This window comes from Jaculus jaculus, chromosome 4 (genome assembly GCF_020740685.1).
Source record: "Jaculus jaculus isolate mJacJac1 chromosome 4, mJacJac1.mat.Y.cur, whole genome shotgun sequence".
Taxonomy (NCBI): Eukaryota; Metazoa; Chordata; class Mammalia; order Rodentia; family Dipodidae; genus Jaculus; species Jaculus jaculus.
The window spans coordinates 37686808-37702813 of record NC_059105.1 but is presented as its reverse complement, the minus strand read 5'-3'; the positions used below and the strand labels follow the sequence as shown (position 1 = coordinate 37702813).

The 16006-nt window shown below is 40.0% G+C and overlaps 1 protein-coding gene across 1 annotated transcript in view; it reads left to right on the top strand.

Moving 5' to 3' along the window:
- Positions 1–16006, top strand: part of Bmpr2 (bone morphogenetic protein receptor type 2) — a 184628-nt gene that overhangs the window by 1425 nt on the left and 167197 nt on the right. The window lies entirely within an intron of this gene.

Genomic DNA, 16006 nt, shown 5'->3' with positions numbered 1-16006 from the left:
GTGCTTTTGGAATTACTCTAGGGCATAGAAGTATTTTGATAACTTTAGTATTAGTCATCTGGCGTCTGTTGGCTTTCCTGTCATTGAGACAACTTTGACCTCATACCAGACCTCTAGGAGATTTGACTCTTGAAAGTTCTTTGACATTTTACCAACGTGTGAAAGGAAATAATGTCAGGCCCCTTTACCTTTGCATATTTCTTTTTAATTCTCATTCGCCTTTGTTAAAAACCTTATGTTCTCATTGCAGTTATTTTCAGTCTTTCGGTGATTTGCTTTTAGAAGTTTTCAGGATTTTAAAATTGGCTTAGGGTGGCTACATGGATTGTGTGTATGAAAAGACAAAATGATGGCTTTTCATTCTTTTACTTTTATAAGCATATGATACCACATTCAGCAAATTTCCTATTGCTCTATTAGACACAGAGGTTACTAGCAGTACTTACTTTAAAAGTCTGAAAACTCTGCACTGGGAAAATGCTGAAAGGAAATTTGAAGTTTTCAATATTTTTGATATTATTGATTAATGTTTATTATTGATGATCACCTAGTGTTTTCATAATATACCTGTCTAGTGTTAAAATCATTTGATATCTGAGTTGAATGAAAATTTAAAATTGATAAGCAATATTTTTAATCAGTTCTTTTTGGAGCAAGACAGAAAATTTTCTCTAAATTTCTTTGTTAGCTGTTGAAATTCTCTTAGCCATAAGTCATGTGGTTGGTTCCTGTAAAATATGAAGAGTAAAAATGGCCTTTACACGTAAGCAGTCATTCTGTGAGCAGAATCCCAGAAAAATTTTTTGATATTCTTGACCCTATTAGAATGTAGATTCTGATTTGTAGTGATGTGCTTATTATCACTTTGTGACCAGAACTAATAAAAGTAAAATAACATTGATTTAAAAATAAATTTCTTACAGCATTTTCACTTAAAAAGTGACAGATTAAAAGAAGCATTGTGTAAAGGTGGCTTTAGGGTTTTTTTCTTTAGTGTTACACAGCACCTGATGATGGAATTTGTGAAGTTGGATTTCTGAGCTGTAACAATCGTAGTATGTGTTGAATACTTTTTATACACCAGTAGATATTCAAGTAGCTTTACGTATCTTTTCTCCTTTGAGATGTGTGACCATTCTGTGCTGGAGGTTATTATGATTCCACCTTTACAGAAAGAAAAATAAGTACAGAAGATGTAAGGTAACTCACCACACAGTAAGTGATGGAACCAGGATGGTAGCATGCATCCTTACCTACCTCACTAATTGTGAATGTGAGATAGAGTAACACCTTCAGATCAGCTTTGAAGAAGCTTGGACACTTACAGTCATGCAAATGTCATGGTTCTGAATGCATAAAACTTTGCCTCATGGCTAGTGCAGTTTAGTTGAGTGTGAGGTGACTAGAGAGGACCTGTGAGGATTTGGGATATACTGATGCAGTGATGTAACCAGCAGGTGCAAATAGTGCAGATGACCAGGTAAAATATACTGGAAGATACATTTTGCACCTTTTTTGGAGGGTCTCAGATAATTTTTTTTTTGGTGGTTATTTTGAGACAGGATTTCATTCTGTGGCCTAGGCGGGCGGCACTGTCACTCACCGTGTAGCCCAGGATGAACTCGAGCTCTCGGTAATACTCCTGACTCAGCCTCTCAAATCCTGGGATTATAGTTGGTGAACTACTTTGCCTGGCTTACTGAATAGACCATTTCATTTGGATCCCTCTTTTCCACTTACTCCATCTGGTTCTTAGGCTCCTTAATTTCAAGAGTAGTTGGGGCCTGGAGAGATGACTTAGAGGCAAAGTCAAAGGACCCAGGATCTATTCCCCAGTAACCACATAGAACCAGATGCACAAGGCGGCACATGCTTCTGGAGTTCCTTTGCAGCAGCTAGAGGCCCTGGTGCACCCATTTCTTCTCTATCTACATCTCTCACTCTCAAGTAAGTAAGTAAAAATCTTTTTAAAAAAGAATAGCTGGTATGCAAAAAATGAAAATTTATAAAAAGTTAACAGGTATTTGTTTAAATTAATTTGGTGTTTTAATATACTTATTAGTTTATTTGAGAGAAGGAGGCAGACAGAGAGAGAATGGGTGCTCCAGGGCCACCAGTCACTGCAAACGAATTCCAGACACATATGCCATGGGTCCTGGAGAGTTGAACAGAGATCCTTTGGCTTTGCAGGTAAACACTAACCCCTAAGCCAACTCTCCAGCCCTTAATTTGTTATTTTAATAAAAATTTAAGAGATGAATTACTAACTTTAATAAGAATTCAGGTTTTACATATGAGTTAAATAATTGTCTTGACTAGATTTTTAAAAATATTTATTTATTTGAGAGAAAGAGAGAGAGAATATGGGTGCTCTATTTGGGCCCCAGGTTGGAATGAGGTGACATCTACCTTGAAGAAGCTTGCTTCAAGTTAGTGGCAGAGGGCAAGCCCACCAGTTCCATGGGCACATTCTCCAGATTTTGCTTCTTTAATATTCTTTTGGCCCAACCAAGCCATACTGCCAAGCCCAAAGACAAAGTGTACTAAATTGTACATTTACCCTATAATTACATATGGATGCATAGTATATTGCAGAGGATGAAGAGTTTCAACCCTCAGTCCACTACCTAGGATTGGGAAGGGGGCTTCTCATACCATTTGCATGGACCTTTGCATGGAAATTATAATTGCTCTTGTCTCTACAAAACTTCTCCTGGAATGTCACCTGGAGTATGCATTATTCATGTGTTCTGTTGAAATCTAAGGTGAGACGTAGGCCATGCCTTTCTTGCATTAAAGACAAATTTTTCTTTTCTTAAAATATATTTTATTTATTTATTGATTTTTTTGGTTTTTCAAGGTAGGATTTCACTCTAGCCCAGGCTGACCTGGAATTCACTACAGAGTCTCAGGGCAGCCTCAAATTCGTAGTGATCCTCCTACCTCTGCCTCCTGAGTGCTGTTATTAAAGAAGTGTGCCACCATGCTTGGCTTTCATTTACTTATTTGAGAGAAAGAGGTAGAGAGGGAGAGAGAGAGACAGAGAGAGAGAGAGAAAGAGAGAAAGAATGAGAATGGGCATACCAGGGCCTCCAGCCACTGCAAAGGAACTCCAGATGCATGCGCCCCCCTTGTGCATCAGGCTTACGTGGGTCCTGGATAATTGAACCGGAATCTTTGGCTTTGCAGGCAAACTCCTTAACTGCTAAGCCATCTCTCTGTGTTCTGAGTATCCAAGAGCATTCTACCATTAAACTGCAACTCTAGTCAAAGGCTAACTTCACTAAAAACAATATAAGAGGGCTGGAGAGATGGCTTAGCGGTTAAGCGCTTGCCTGTGAAGCCTGAGGACCCCGGTTCGAGGCTCGATTCTCCAGGACCCACGTAAGCCAGATGCACAAGGGAGTGCACGCAATTGGAGTTCGGTTTGCAGTGGCTGGAGGCCCTGGCACACCCATTGTCTCTATATATCTACCTCTTTCTCTCTCTCTCTGTTGCTCTCAAATAAGTAAAAATAAACAAAAAATTAAAAAAAAAACAATATAAGACAATAAATTAAATATTGGTCTTTTTTTTTCCCCCTCAAGGTAGGGTATCACTCTAGTCCAGGCTGACCTGGAATTCACTATCTAGACTCATGGTGGCCTCGAACTCATGGTGATCCTCCTACCTCTGCCTCTCGAGTGCTAGAATTAAAGGCGTGCGTCACCATGCCCTGCTCTAAAAGTTTTTTTATTTTTATTCATTTGTTTGACAGAGAAAGAGGGAGAAAGACAGAGAGAATGGGCGCGCCAGGGCCTCCAGCCACTGCAAAAGAACTGCAGACACATGTGCCCTCTTGTGCATCTGGCTAACGTGGGTCCTGGGAAATCGAACCTGGGTCCTTTGGCTTTGCAGGCAGACACCTTGACCACTAAGCCATTCCTCCAGCCTTGGTCTTTGATACAAATTCTAGATAATGAGTGACATCAGAGTAAATCACTTACTTATAATTGGCCATACCACTTATTTTGGAACGTACTCATGCATGCATTCTTGCTGTTTGAAAACAATTTTATGTATTTACAGTCTTCTACTGACAGAAGCTATAAATGCTTCTCTCTCTTTCTCTCTCTCTCTCTTTGATTTTTTTGAGATAGGGTTTTGCTCTAGCCCAGGCTGACCTGGAATTCACTATGTAGTTTTAGGGTGTTCTTGAAGTCAAGGCAATCCTCCTACCACTGCCTTCTGAGTGCTGGGATTAAAGGCATCCCTGGCTCCATATATTTTATTTTTGTAGCATTAAGGATTGAATTTAGGGCTTCTTGTATGTCAGTCAAACACTATCACTGAGCCTCAGGCCTCTTAAGTTGCTTTGTAATCTGCTATCTTGCTGTGCACATAGAAGATGCTTAAGAAATACTTGGTGAGTGTAATGCAGAAGAGGTGGTGGAAGGAATGTAAGAGCCAAAGGAAGGATGGGACTCCTTACAATATGCTCCCTCCAGACACAAAATGGCCTCGATATCCATGACCTCATAGTGCCTGACACTACCTACACAAGACCATCATAAGAGGAGGGAAAGATCACGACATCAAAATAAGAGAGAGACTGATTGAGATGGGGAGGGGATATGATGGAGAATGGAATTTCAAAGGGGAAAAGGGGGGAGGGAGGGTATTACCATGGGATATTTTTCATAATCATGGAAAATGTTTTTAAAAATTGAGAAAAAATAAAATAAGATTAAAAAAAAAAAAAAGAAATACTTGGTAAAGCCGGGCGTGGTGGTGCACGCCTTTAATCCCATCACTCAGGAGGCAGAGGTAGGAGGATAACTGTGAGTTTGAGGCCACCCTGAGACTGCATAGTGAATTCCAAGTCGGCCTGGACCAGAGGGAGACCCTACCTCAGGAAAACACCAACAGCAACAACAAAAAACCAAAACAAAAAGAGAAATACTTGGTGATTTATTTATTGGCTTTTCAAGTAGGGCCTTGCTTTAGCCCAGGCTGACCTGGAATTCACTATGTACTCTCAGGTGGCCTTGAACTCACAGCGATCCTCCTACCTCTGCTTCTGGGATTAAAGGTGTGCACCACCACACCCAGCTGGTGAATGAATTATATTAAAGGATTGGGGGCTGGTGAGATGGCTCAGCAGTTAAGGTGCTTGCCTGCAAAGCCTAACACCCCAGGTTCAATTTCTCAGTACCCATGTAAAGCTAGATGCACAAAGTGGAGCATACTCATGAAGTCTGTTTGCAGTGGTTGAAGGCCCTGATGTACCCATTCTGTCTCTGCTTGCAATAAAGAAGCAAGTAAACAAACAAACGGATTTGGGGGCTGGAAAAATTGCTCAGTAATTAAAGGTGCTTGCTTCAAGCAAAACTTGGTAGCTCTTGGTTTCAATTCTCTAGTACCCATGGAAAGCCACATGCACAAAGTGACCCATGTGCTTGGGGCTTGTTTGCAGTGGCAAAAGGTCCTGGTATGCCCATACTCTCTCTCTCTGTTTATGTTTCTCTTTCAAATAAGTAAATAAGTAAATAAATAAAAATATTAACCTGGTGCACTCTTTAGTCCCAGCACTCAGGAGGCAGAGGTAGGAGAATTACTGAGAGTTCAAGGCCACCCTGAGACTACATAGTATTCCAGGTCAGCCTGAGCTAGAGTGAAACCCTACCTCAAAAAATCAAATAAATAAATAATAAGGGGGGTGTGCTAGAGAGATGGCTGAGTGATTAAGGCACTTGCCTGTAGTGCCTAATACCCCGGGTTTGAATCCCACATAAAGCCAGATGCACAAAGTGGTGCATACATCTGGAGTTCTTTTGCAGCAGCTGGAGGCCCTGGTATACCCATTCTCTCTGTCTGTCCCTCTCCAAGTACTGCTCTGCTTGCAAATAAATAAAATATTTTTTAAAATAAAGCCCTTGATACATACTTTATATTAGTAACATTCTTTCCTTGTTGTGGTTTCTTCAACTGTAGTTTAAGTGATGAGGTGGGAAGACCAGAGCTGAGTTAATGAGACTTGTGTGCTGTGAGACACAACCTAGCAAACTTAACTAGTTTTCTCAGCTCTAGTATTGTGGTGATGGCTACCTCATGTTTTAAATGCAGATCCTGGACACCATCCTAAGTCTACTGAACCCAAGTCTGGGAATCTGCATCTTAACAGCAACCTGCTGCCCTCCCCCCACAACTTTTATGTATCTTTGAGAAGTGGATTTAAGAACCAGGTTCTACAACTCTATTATTTATGTATTTATTTGTGTTAGCTGTATTATTTTTTCCTTGTTTTGAGACAGTCTCTCTAGGTAGCCCAAGCTGGCTTCAAACTTGCCATTCTCCTGCTTCAGCTTCCTGAATGCACGGGGATTATAGCCATATACCACCACACCTGGCCTTCTCCCCACCCCAGGTAGGATCTCACTCTAGCCCAGGCAAACCTGGAACTCAATCTCTAGTCCCAGGCTGGCCTCAAACTCAGGGTGATTCTTCTACTTCAGCTCCAGAATTTTGGGTTTAAAAGCATGCATCACCACACCTACCTAGACTTGAGGTTTTTTTTTTTTTTTTTTGGTAGCGTTTCATTATTGCCCAGGCTAGTCTGGAATTCACTTTGTAGTCTCAGAGTGGCCTTGAACTCATGGCAGTCCTACCTCTGCCTCCCAAGTGCTGGGATTAAAGGTATGCACTACCACGCCTGGTTTTAGACTTGAGTTTTAAAACACATTTTTCTTGTGTGTCTGTGATAGGGATCTTTAAAAATTGTATGTAATTTATACGTACTTAATGGTGGGGGGTTAGAAATAAGCCTGTATAAATGACAGGAACATTTTAAAAATTATTGTCTTAAAATTATTAGTACATAACATGTATTTATGCTTGCTCTTAAGATTAATACAGTCTCTGACAAATGTTTAGAATTTAGACAGTTTCTATTCAAATATACATGACCTAGGTGGCAAAAAGGTTAATTAAGAGGCTAAAAAGCATGGAAGGAGAACTGAAGTATCCAGTCAACAAATATCCTATTTGCACAGTTCTTTTCTAAGTATTATAGTGTGATACAAAGAAAACTAAGACCTATTCCCCTTCACCATTTCTTTTTTTTTTTCCTTTTTGTTTATTTTTATTTATTTATTTGAGAGTGACAGACAGAAAGAGGCAGAGAGAGGGAAAGAATGGGCTTGTTGCAGTCAGGTTTGCATTGCTGGTAGAAATCACCTGACCAAGAGCAGCATGTGGGAAAAAAGAGGTTTATTTTGGCTTATAGGCTTGAGGGGGAAGCTCCATGATGGCAGGGGAAAATAATGGCATGAGCAGAGGGTGGACATCACCCCTGGCCAACATAAGGTAAACAGTAGCAACAGGAGAGTGTGCCAAATACTGGCAAGGAGAAACTGGCTATAACACCCATAGCCCACCTCCAGTAATACACTCCCTCCAGGAGGCATTAATTCCCAAATCTCCATCAGCTGGGAACCTAGCATTCACAACGCCTAAGTTTATGGGGGACACCTGAATCAAACCACCATAGGGCGCATCTGGGCCTTCAGCCTCTGCAAACGAACTCCAGATGCATGCGCCACCTTGTGCATCTAGCTTATATGGGTACTGGGGAATTGAGCCTTGAATGGGGGTCCTTAGGCTTCACAGGCAAGTGCTTAACCGCTAAGCCATCACTCCAGCCCCCCTTCAACCATTTCATACCATAATCACAGTATAGTGCTTAGGTTGCATGATATTGGAAGCAAGGGTAGGTACTTTGCAAACCTTTAGCATCATTTTTTTTTCTGCCACCTATCTTTTAGGATATTGTCCCTGGTGTCTTTTTGCCCATCTTTATCATTCATATATATATATATATATATATATATATACATACACACACACACACACACACATACATATATACATATAAATATTTTGTAAATTTATTTATTTGAGACAGAGAGAGGGAGAGAGAGAAAGAGTGAAATGGGTGCACCAGGGTCTCCAGTCACTGCAACAACAAACTCCAGATGCATACGCCCCCTTGTGCATCTGGTTTACGTGGGTCCTGGGGAACTGAACTGGGGTCCTTGGGCTTCACAGGCAAACGCCTTAACCACTAAGCCATTTCCCCAGCCCCCTATTTTTTATATTTTTAAGGTCTTTGGAGTCTTTTTTTGTAAATATTTTATTTATTTATTTGCAAGCAGATAGACAGATAGAGAATGAATGGGCATGCCAGGGCCTCCAGGTGCTTCAAATGAACTCCAGATGCATGGCACTTTGTACATCGGACTTTGTATGTAGGTACTCACGTAAGCCAAATGCGTATGGTGCTGCCACCATACCCAGCTACCCAACAGTGGCTAGAGGCCCTGGCGTGCCTATTCTGCCTCTCTCCCTCTTTCTTTCTCTCTGCCTCAAATAAGTAAATAAAACTTTGAAAAAGCATACATTATTCTTTTTCCCCAGTATTTAATTCCTTATAATATTTATCTAGGACTAACTACAAAGTACTTATTTCAGTATTCAAATGTACATAGAACATTAAGCTTTTTTTTTTTTTTTAGGTAGGGTCTCACTCTAGCTCAGGCTGACCTGGAATTCACTAGGTAGTCTCAGGGTGGCCTCGAACTCATGGCAATCCTCCCACCTTTGCCTCCTGAGTGCTGGGGTTAAAGGCGTGTTCCACCATGTCTGGCCTTAAGCTTTTTTTTTTAGAACATTAAACTTTTAATTTACAGTTAAATTTTTTGTTTGTTGATATTTATTTATTTTGGTTTTTGAGGGTAAGGTCTCTCTCTAGCCTAGGCTGACCTGGAATTCACTATGTAGTCTCAGGCTGGCCTCGTACTTAAGTGATCCTCCTACTTCTGCTTCCCAAGTGCTGGCCTTATCTTCCTTTTAAATAGTTCTCTGCTATCCTTCAGAGAACAGTGAAAATTTCATGACCTTGTTATCCTGAACTCCTTCCTTGTTTCCCTGTTCCCACAGAATATTATTATGACAATCAGAATCTTTGGTTATTTTATTTTATTTTGAGACAGTCTTGCTAGTAACCAGGTTGTCTGTCTGTCCTGGCACTCACTGTGTAGTTCTGTCTTGCCTTGAGCTTGAATTAATCTAGTAGAGTTCAGGGATCCCAGGCATATGTCTTCATGCCTGGGTAGCAGTGACCTCAGAAGGCATTCCGTGTCCCCCTCTATCCTTTTTCTGCCTAATTTCCTTGAGTTTTAGTTTTTCACTCTTGGATTTTTTTTAAGTCCAGCTGACCAGTGAGCTATAGGATTATTATTATTATTATTCTATTTCTATTCCCCCTTGGCATTAGGTTACAGGTGTGCATGGCTTTTTACCTGTTGGGGGATCACTTACCAGCTGAACCATCACTTTAGCCCCTGTTATTGCTGCCCTTGTTGGTTTTCTCTTTGCTACTCCTCTCCTAGGCTTTAATTATCTCTGAAAGTAAATTATTTCCGAGTGAAACAGGCAACCAAAATTGGAAGCTCTGCTTAGTTGTTTACTTTGGGCAAATTCCATTTTGGCCTCCATATCCTCATTTGTAATGTGAGGAGTTTGGCCTGGATGACACAGTACTCATTTGCAGTCTCTCTGCATATGGGATGAGAAAAGCCAGTGCTATACATAATTATTAGTAAATATAATTAAGCATTTTGAATTTGAAAGATATATTTGGTTATTTATTACATATCTTATGTATACATTCTTTTTTTTGTTCTTCTGTGCTGATGATCAGAGGGCCTTGTGCATTCTAGGCAAGCATTCTCCCACTGAGAAACAGACTAACCCTGGTATTTCAAATTCTGTTTACATTGGAAGAAAACTTGAGACACTCTAAAATTTATCTACTATGTTTATTGAGTTAGCACAATAGAAGTGTAAAGAAGGGCTTTCATAGCTGAGCATGGTGGTGCACTCCTTTAATCCAAGTACTGGGGAAGCAGAGGTAGGAGGATTGCCACAAATTTGAGTACAGCCTGAGACAGTGAATTGCAGGCCAGGCTGGGCTAGAAGGAGACCCTACTTTGAAAAACAAAAACAAAAACAAAAAGCTTTTCAGAAATATGCTTTAATGAAAATATAAGGATGATGTACACCAAACATGAAACGGGTGCTTTAAACATAGCTGGCACCCTAGAATTTTAAGGTTAGAAAGGACCTTAAAGTGGACTTTAAGTAATTAGAAGTTAGTTAAGATTAGACTCCTGCAATCTTGTATCTCATTTTAAATTTGAAATAACTGATGCCTAGGTCATTTTCGCTCGGTCTTTTATCCAGGCATTATACGTTCTAAACCAAAGAGATTTAATTAATGCCATTTAAATTTTTTTTCAGCAGTGCTGAGGATTGAATTTAGGATCTTGCCAGGTGTGGTGGTGCACACCTTTAATCCCAGCACTTGGGAGGCAGAGGTAGGAGAATCGCCGTGGGTTCAAGGCAACCCTGAGACTCCATAGTGAATTCCAGGTCAGCCTGGGCTAGAGAGAGACCCTACCTCGAAAAAAACCCAACAAACAAAAACAGAATTTAGGTTCTTATATGCTGGTTAAGCACTCTACCACTGAACTATGTCCCCAATTATTACATTCGAAAAAGTGTATTTATTTGTGTGCATGCGCGCGCGCGCGCGCGTGTGTGTGTGTGTGTGTGTGTGTGTGTGTGTGTGTAAGTGTAGGGGAGGAGGTGGCACATAAGGGTCTCTTGTTGCTGCAAAGAACATGTACCACTTTTTGCATCTGGCTTACGCGAATAGCTTGGGAATCGAACCCAGGTTGTCAGGCTTTTCAAGCAAGTCTTTCTTTTCTTTTCTTTTTATGTAAGGTCCCACTTTAGCCCAGGCTGACTGGAACTCACTGGGTAGCCCCAGGTTGGCCTTGAACTCATAGCAGTCTTCCTACCTCACCCTTCCAAGTGTTGGAATTAAAGCAACCTTGCCATGCCTAATTTTTTTAAAAGCTGCTGTATTGAGGTACAATTCATATGTCATCCAGTTCACCCATTTAAGCTGTACAATTCATTGTTTTTTCATATGTTTAAAAATTGTAGTAAAATAAGGCAGAGCATGGTGGCACCCAGGTTCAATGCTCCAGAACCCATGTAAGCCAGGTACACAAGGTGGCACATGCATTTGGAGGCCCTGGTGTGCTCATTCTCTACCTTTCTTTCTCTCTTGCTCTGCCTCTTTCTGTCTCAAATAAAATTAAAAATATTTAAAAACAAAAACAAAAAAATGTAACAAAATATATATGATTTTGCTTTTTTTTTTTTTGGTTTTTCGAGGTGGGGTCTCATTCTAGCTCAGGCTGACCTGAAACTCACTATGTAGTCTCAGGGTGGCCTCGAACTCATGGCAATCCTCCCTCTGCCTCCAGAGTGCTGGGATTAAAGGTATATGCCACCATGCCTGTCCTTAGATTTTGCAATTTAAACAGGTGTGTTTTGTTTTGTTGTTTTTGTTGTTGGTAGGATCTGTCTGTAGTCTAGGCTGACATGGAATTTACTATGTACTCTCAGGGTGGCCTTGAACTCACAGCAATCCTCCTACCTCAGCCTCCCGAGTGCTGTGATTAAAGGTGTGCACCACCATGCCCGGCTTAATTTTTTTTTTTTTAGGGCTTTGTGGGTAAAAATTAAAGGAAATTTTTTTGATATTTACATTAATTTTTCTCATATTCATTCTTGTAAATTAGCTTTTTTAGTTAACTGATAGTTTTAGACATTGCCCCATTTGCTTATGCTTTTATATTTATAATTAGAGGTTTTATTATTCTTTTGGAGATAGGGGCCATAAATAGACAGTTACTTAAAACATACAGGATATTCTTTAAGTAGTACGTCTAATGATTCCAGAAGCAATTTCATTAACTAAAGAAGTATAGGGTATTGCCATGGGATTTAACATTATCAGTAAAGAATAATAGTATCTGGGAAGATGAGAGAGGTAAGATGTGATTACTTAGCATCTTTCTTGAAAGGTGTGGTAATTTAGCACCCTGTCCTGTGCAGCACTATAACAAGCACAAGTAATTATACACACTTCTATGTGATTAAATGTGAAAACATATAAAGGAGTTGGAAGGGTCATGAACTCACAGTAATCCTCTTGCTTCAGCCTTCTGGGTGTTGGGATTATAGGTGTGCACCATTCTGTTTTATAGTCCCAAGATTTCATCCTTGGACCATTTCTATTGTCTCTGTATTGATTCTTTGTCATCTATTCTAGTCTCATGGCTTTAGAGTGCACCTAGAGGCCAAGTTCCAAATGGATTTCTATCCTAAAGCTCTTTCCTTGAAATCCAGGAGCAAGTAGCCATCTATATATCTACCATCTCTACATCAATATCTAACAAAAGTTTTCTTCTTCTTCTTCTTTTTTTTTGTGTGTGTGGTACTGGGAATTGAATGTAGGGCCTTACAAATGTTCGGGAGCTAAACTCTCAACCACCACTAGGCTACAGTCCTAGTCCTGAATGTCTAAAACTTAAAAAAAAAAAAATTGTATTTGTGTGTGTGTGGGGCCATATGTGGGTCCTTTGCTGCTGTACTTTTTGCATCTGGCTTACAATGATAGCTTGAGAATTGAACCCAGGTTGGTAGACTTTACTTTTTACCACTGAAACATTTTCCCAGCCATGCTCAAACTTAACCTGTCTAAACCTGAACTGAGCTTCCTTTCTAGTTCCTCTAGTAATCTTACCTCCTTCAGCAAATGGCAATTCTATTCTTTCTTGTTTAATCTTCAAATAAGAAAAGTCTGTTTCTTCTCTTCCTTTTTCACATTTCATTCAGTCTGATGGCAAACACTCTTAAGTCTGCTTCACTACTTGTACTGCTCCCGTCTTAATCTAAAACCCATCTTTTCACCTGTAATCTGTTTTCCCTGTTAGCAGCTTTTAGCAAAGTACAGTTTTTCAGGGCTGGAGAGATAGCTTAGCAGATAAGGCATGTGCCTATGAAGGCTAAGGACCCAGATTCAATTCCCAGGAGGCCACCCTGAGACTATATAGTGAATTCCAGGTCAGCCTGAGCTAGAGTGAGGCCCTACCTTGAAAAACCAGAAAAGCAAAATAAAATAAAATATCCTGTATAATAAACTAAGGGTGGTCGCGTGTTCTTGTAGTCCCACATCTCAGGAGGTGGGAACAAAAGAATTAGAGATTTAAGGTCATCCTTGGCTACATAATGAGTAGGAAGCCAGCATTGGCTACCTGAGACCCTATATCAAAAGAGAAAGAGAAAAACAAAGCAAAAAAAATTCTAAGCAATAAAGCCCTTACTATTTATGACTTCATATATTATTAATCTTTGTCTTGCTGAACTTTAATTGTACTTTTAATTTTACAAAGAAGTAAAATTTCAGAAAATCAGGTTGGAGAGATGGCTTACGTACAAGGTGTCAGATGCATCTGGAATTCCTTTGCAGTGGCTGGAGGCCCTGGTGTGCCTATTCTCCCCCCCTCAAGTAAATAAATAAAATATTTTTAAAAACTTCAGAAAATCAAATGTTTTAGAAGAAGATAGCTGGGCATGGTGGCACACTCCTTTAATCCGAGCACTTGGGAGGCAGAGGTAGGAGGATCACCATGAGTTTGAGGCCAGCCTTAGACTGCATATTGAAATTCCAGGTCAGCCTGGGCTAGAGTGTGACTCTACTTTCAAAAACAAAAACAAAGCAAAAAAAAAAAAAAAAAGTTAAATTTAGCTTGTCTTATTCTATGTAATTTTACAATGGCTACAAATTAATGAGTAAGTGTATATACTGGGGTAGTAAAGGAGAACGTCTCTTGAGCCTTTAGAGTATCTAAGTTTCTTTCATAGTTACCCTGACATCTCTGTTTTCTAAACAGACTAACTAGATGATCTATACTATTGTATTTCTTCTGTTTTCTTTTTTAGTCTTGTCTTTTCCTCCCTCTCTTCTTTTCTCCCTCTTTCTCTTCCTCCCTCCCTCACATATTCTCTTCTTCCCTTCTTCTCTTTCTTTCCTATTTGACACTGAATCTAGGGCCTCAGGCATGCCCTAGGTAAGAGTACTTGGAAGCTATGCATTGTGGTGCAGGCCTATAAGCCCAGCACTTGGGAAATCAAGGCCAGCCCGGGTACTTTAGTGAGACCCTGTCTGAAAATAGCAACCAAAGGGCTAGGAGATGGCTCAGTGGGTAAATTGCTTGCCTTACAGTCACAAGCTGGGGTTAGATATTCAGAACCAATATAAAGATAACAACAAAATCAATTTGGAGGGGATGGAGATGTAGCTCACTTGGTAGAGTGCCTAACAGGCATGAAGCTCTGGGGTTGATCCTCTGCATTGCATAAGCTGAGCGTAGTGGCACCCTCAGGAGGTGCAAGCAGGAAGACCTGAAGTTCCAGACTATGTAGCAAATTCACATCCAGTACAGGCTATATGAAACCATGTCTCAACAAAAAGAGCAAAAGGAATATTTCAGATATCTGAAAACCTTATGACATTGAATTATCCGGAATAATTAATTGCTCAGATTGCACTATTTATGTCTTAGTTGTAGCCTCTTATTTTGTTTGAATGTAAATGTTAGCAGATATTTTGGGTTTTGTGCTTGATAATCAAATGTTGGTGTATAATAAGGCGTTTTACTAAAAACTAGCCAAACTTCAGTTAAAAAAATTTTTTTTTACTTCATTTTTGTGTATTTATTTGAGAGAGAGAAAGAGGAAGAGAGTGGAAGAGAGAATGGGCATGCCAGGGCCTCCAGCCACTGCAGACGAACTCCAGACTCATGCTCCCCCTTGTGCATCTGGCTTACGTGGGTCCTGGGAAATTGAACCAAGGTCCTTTGCCTTTGCAGGCAGACGCCTTAACCGCTAAGCCATTCCTCCCGCCCCCAAGCTTCAGTTTTGAGAAATAGCACCAGTTAGATGAAGAGTTGTGATGATGACATATTTAATTGAGGTTCTGTTTTTCAATGCTTCCATGTGCTCTCAGTGATTAGAATCCCTAGGGGACAGTCTAGTGTGAAGAGTAACTTTTTATGCTTAGTGGTTACATAAAGGGCGGTACTATAATGATAAGAAAGGCAAGATTAAAGCCAGTCAAAAGAATTCATTCATGTTACTTTTAAAACAGTTTTATGTGGGATGTGACTGTTAAAATTGTTTTAGTCCTTTGGCTAAAACCCATGTGTTAGCTTGATGAAGTGTTATCAAGAATGCTAATCTATAAATTCATTTTAGCATTTAGCACCAACTTTTCCATTTGTACAGCTGTTCATTGTTTTAGCCATTTACTACGATTTCTGAGGAATTCACTTCTGGAATGGAGCACTTGGCTCTTGGTCCATCTCAACACTGCATGGGAGTAGTCGGGGAGGTGGTGTTGAAACAAGGCAGTTGTCTTGTTTTATTTATTTATTTTGTTGTTTCATTGTAGGGTTTCACTCTAGCCCAGGCTGACCTGGAATTCACCATGTAGTCTCTGGGTGGCCTTGAACTTATGGCAGTCCTCCTACCTCTGCCTCCCAAGTTCTGGGATTAAAAGCGTGTGCCACCATGCTCAGCCCTGATAGGTTTCTTAATTTAAAAAAGTTGTTTTTTTTTCTTTTTTTTTAATTTTTATTAACATTTTCCATGATTATAAAATATATCCCATGGTAATTCCCTCCCTCCCCACCCCCACACTTTCCCATTTGAAATTCCATTCTCCATCATATTACCTCCCCATTACATTCATTGTAATTACATATGTACAATATCAACTTATTAAGTATCCTCTTCCCTTCCTAAAAAAGTTGTTTTTGTTCATTTTTATTTATTTGAGAGTGACAGAGAAAGAGAGAGAGAGAGAGAGAGAGAGAGAGAAAATGGGCATTCCAGGGCCTCCAGCCACTGCAAACAATTGTGGGTCCTGGGGAATCGAACCTCAAACTGGAGTCCTTAGGCTTCACAGACAAGCACTTAACCGCTTTTTAATTTTACATTACCTTATTGATGAAAATAGATAAAATGCTATTTGTTTGTAACTAAAAGC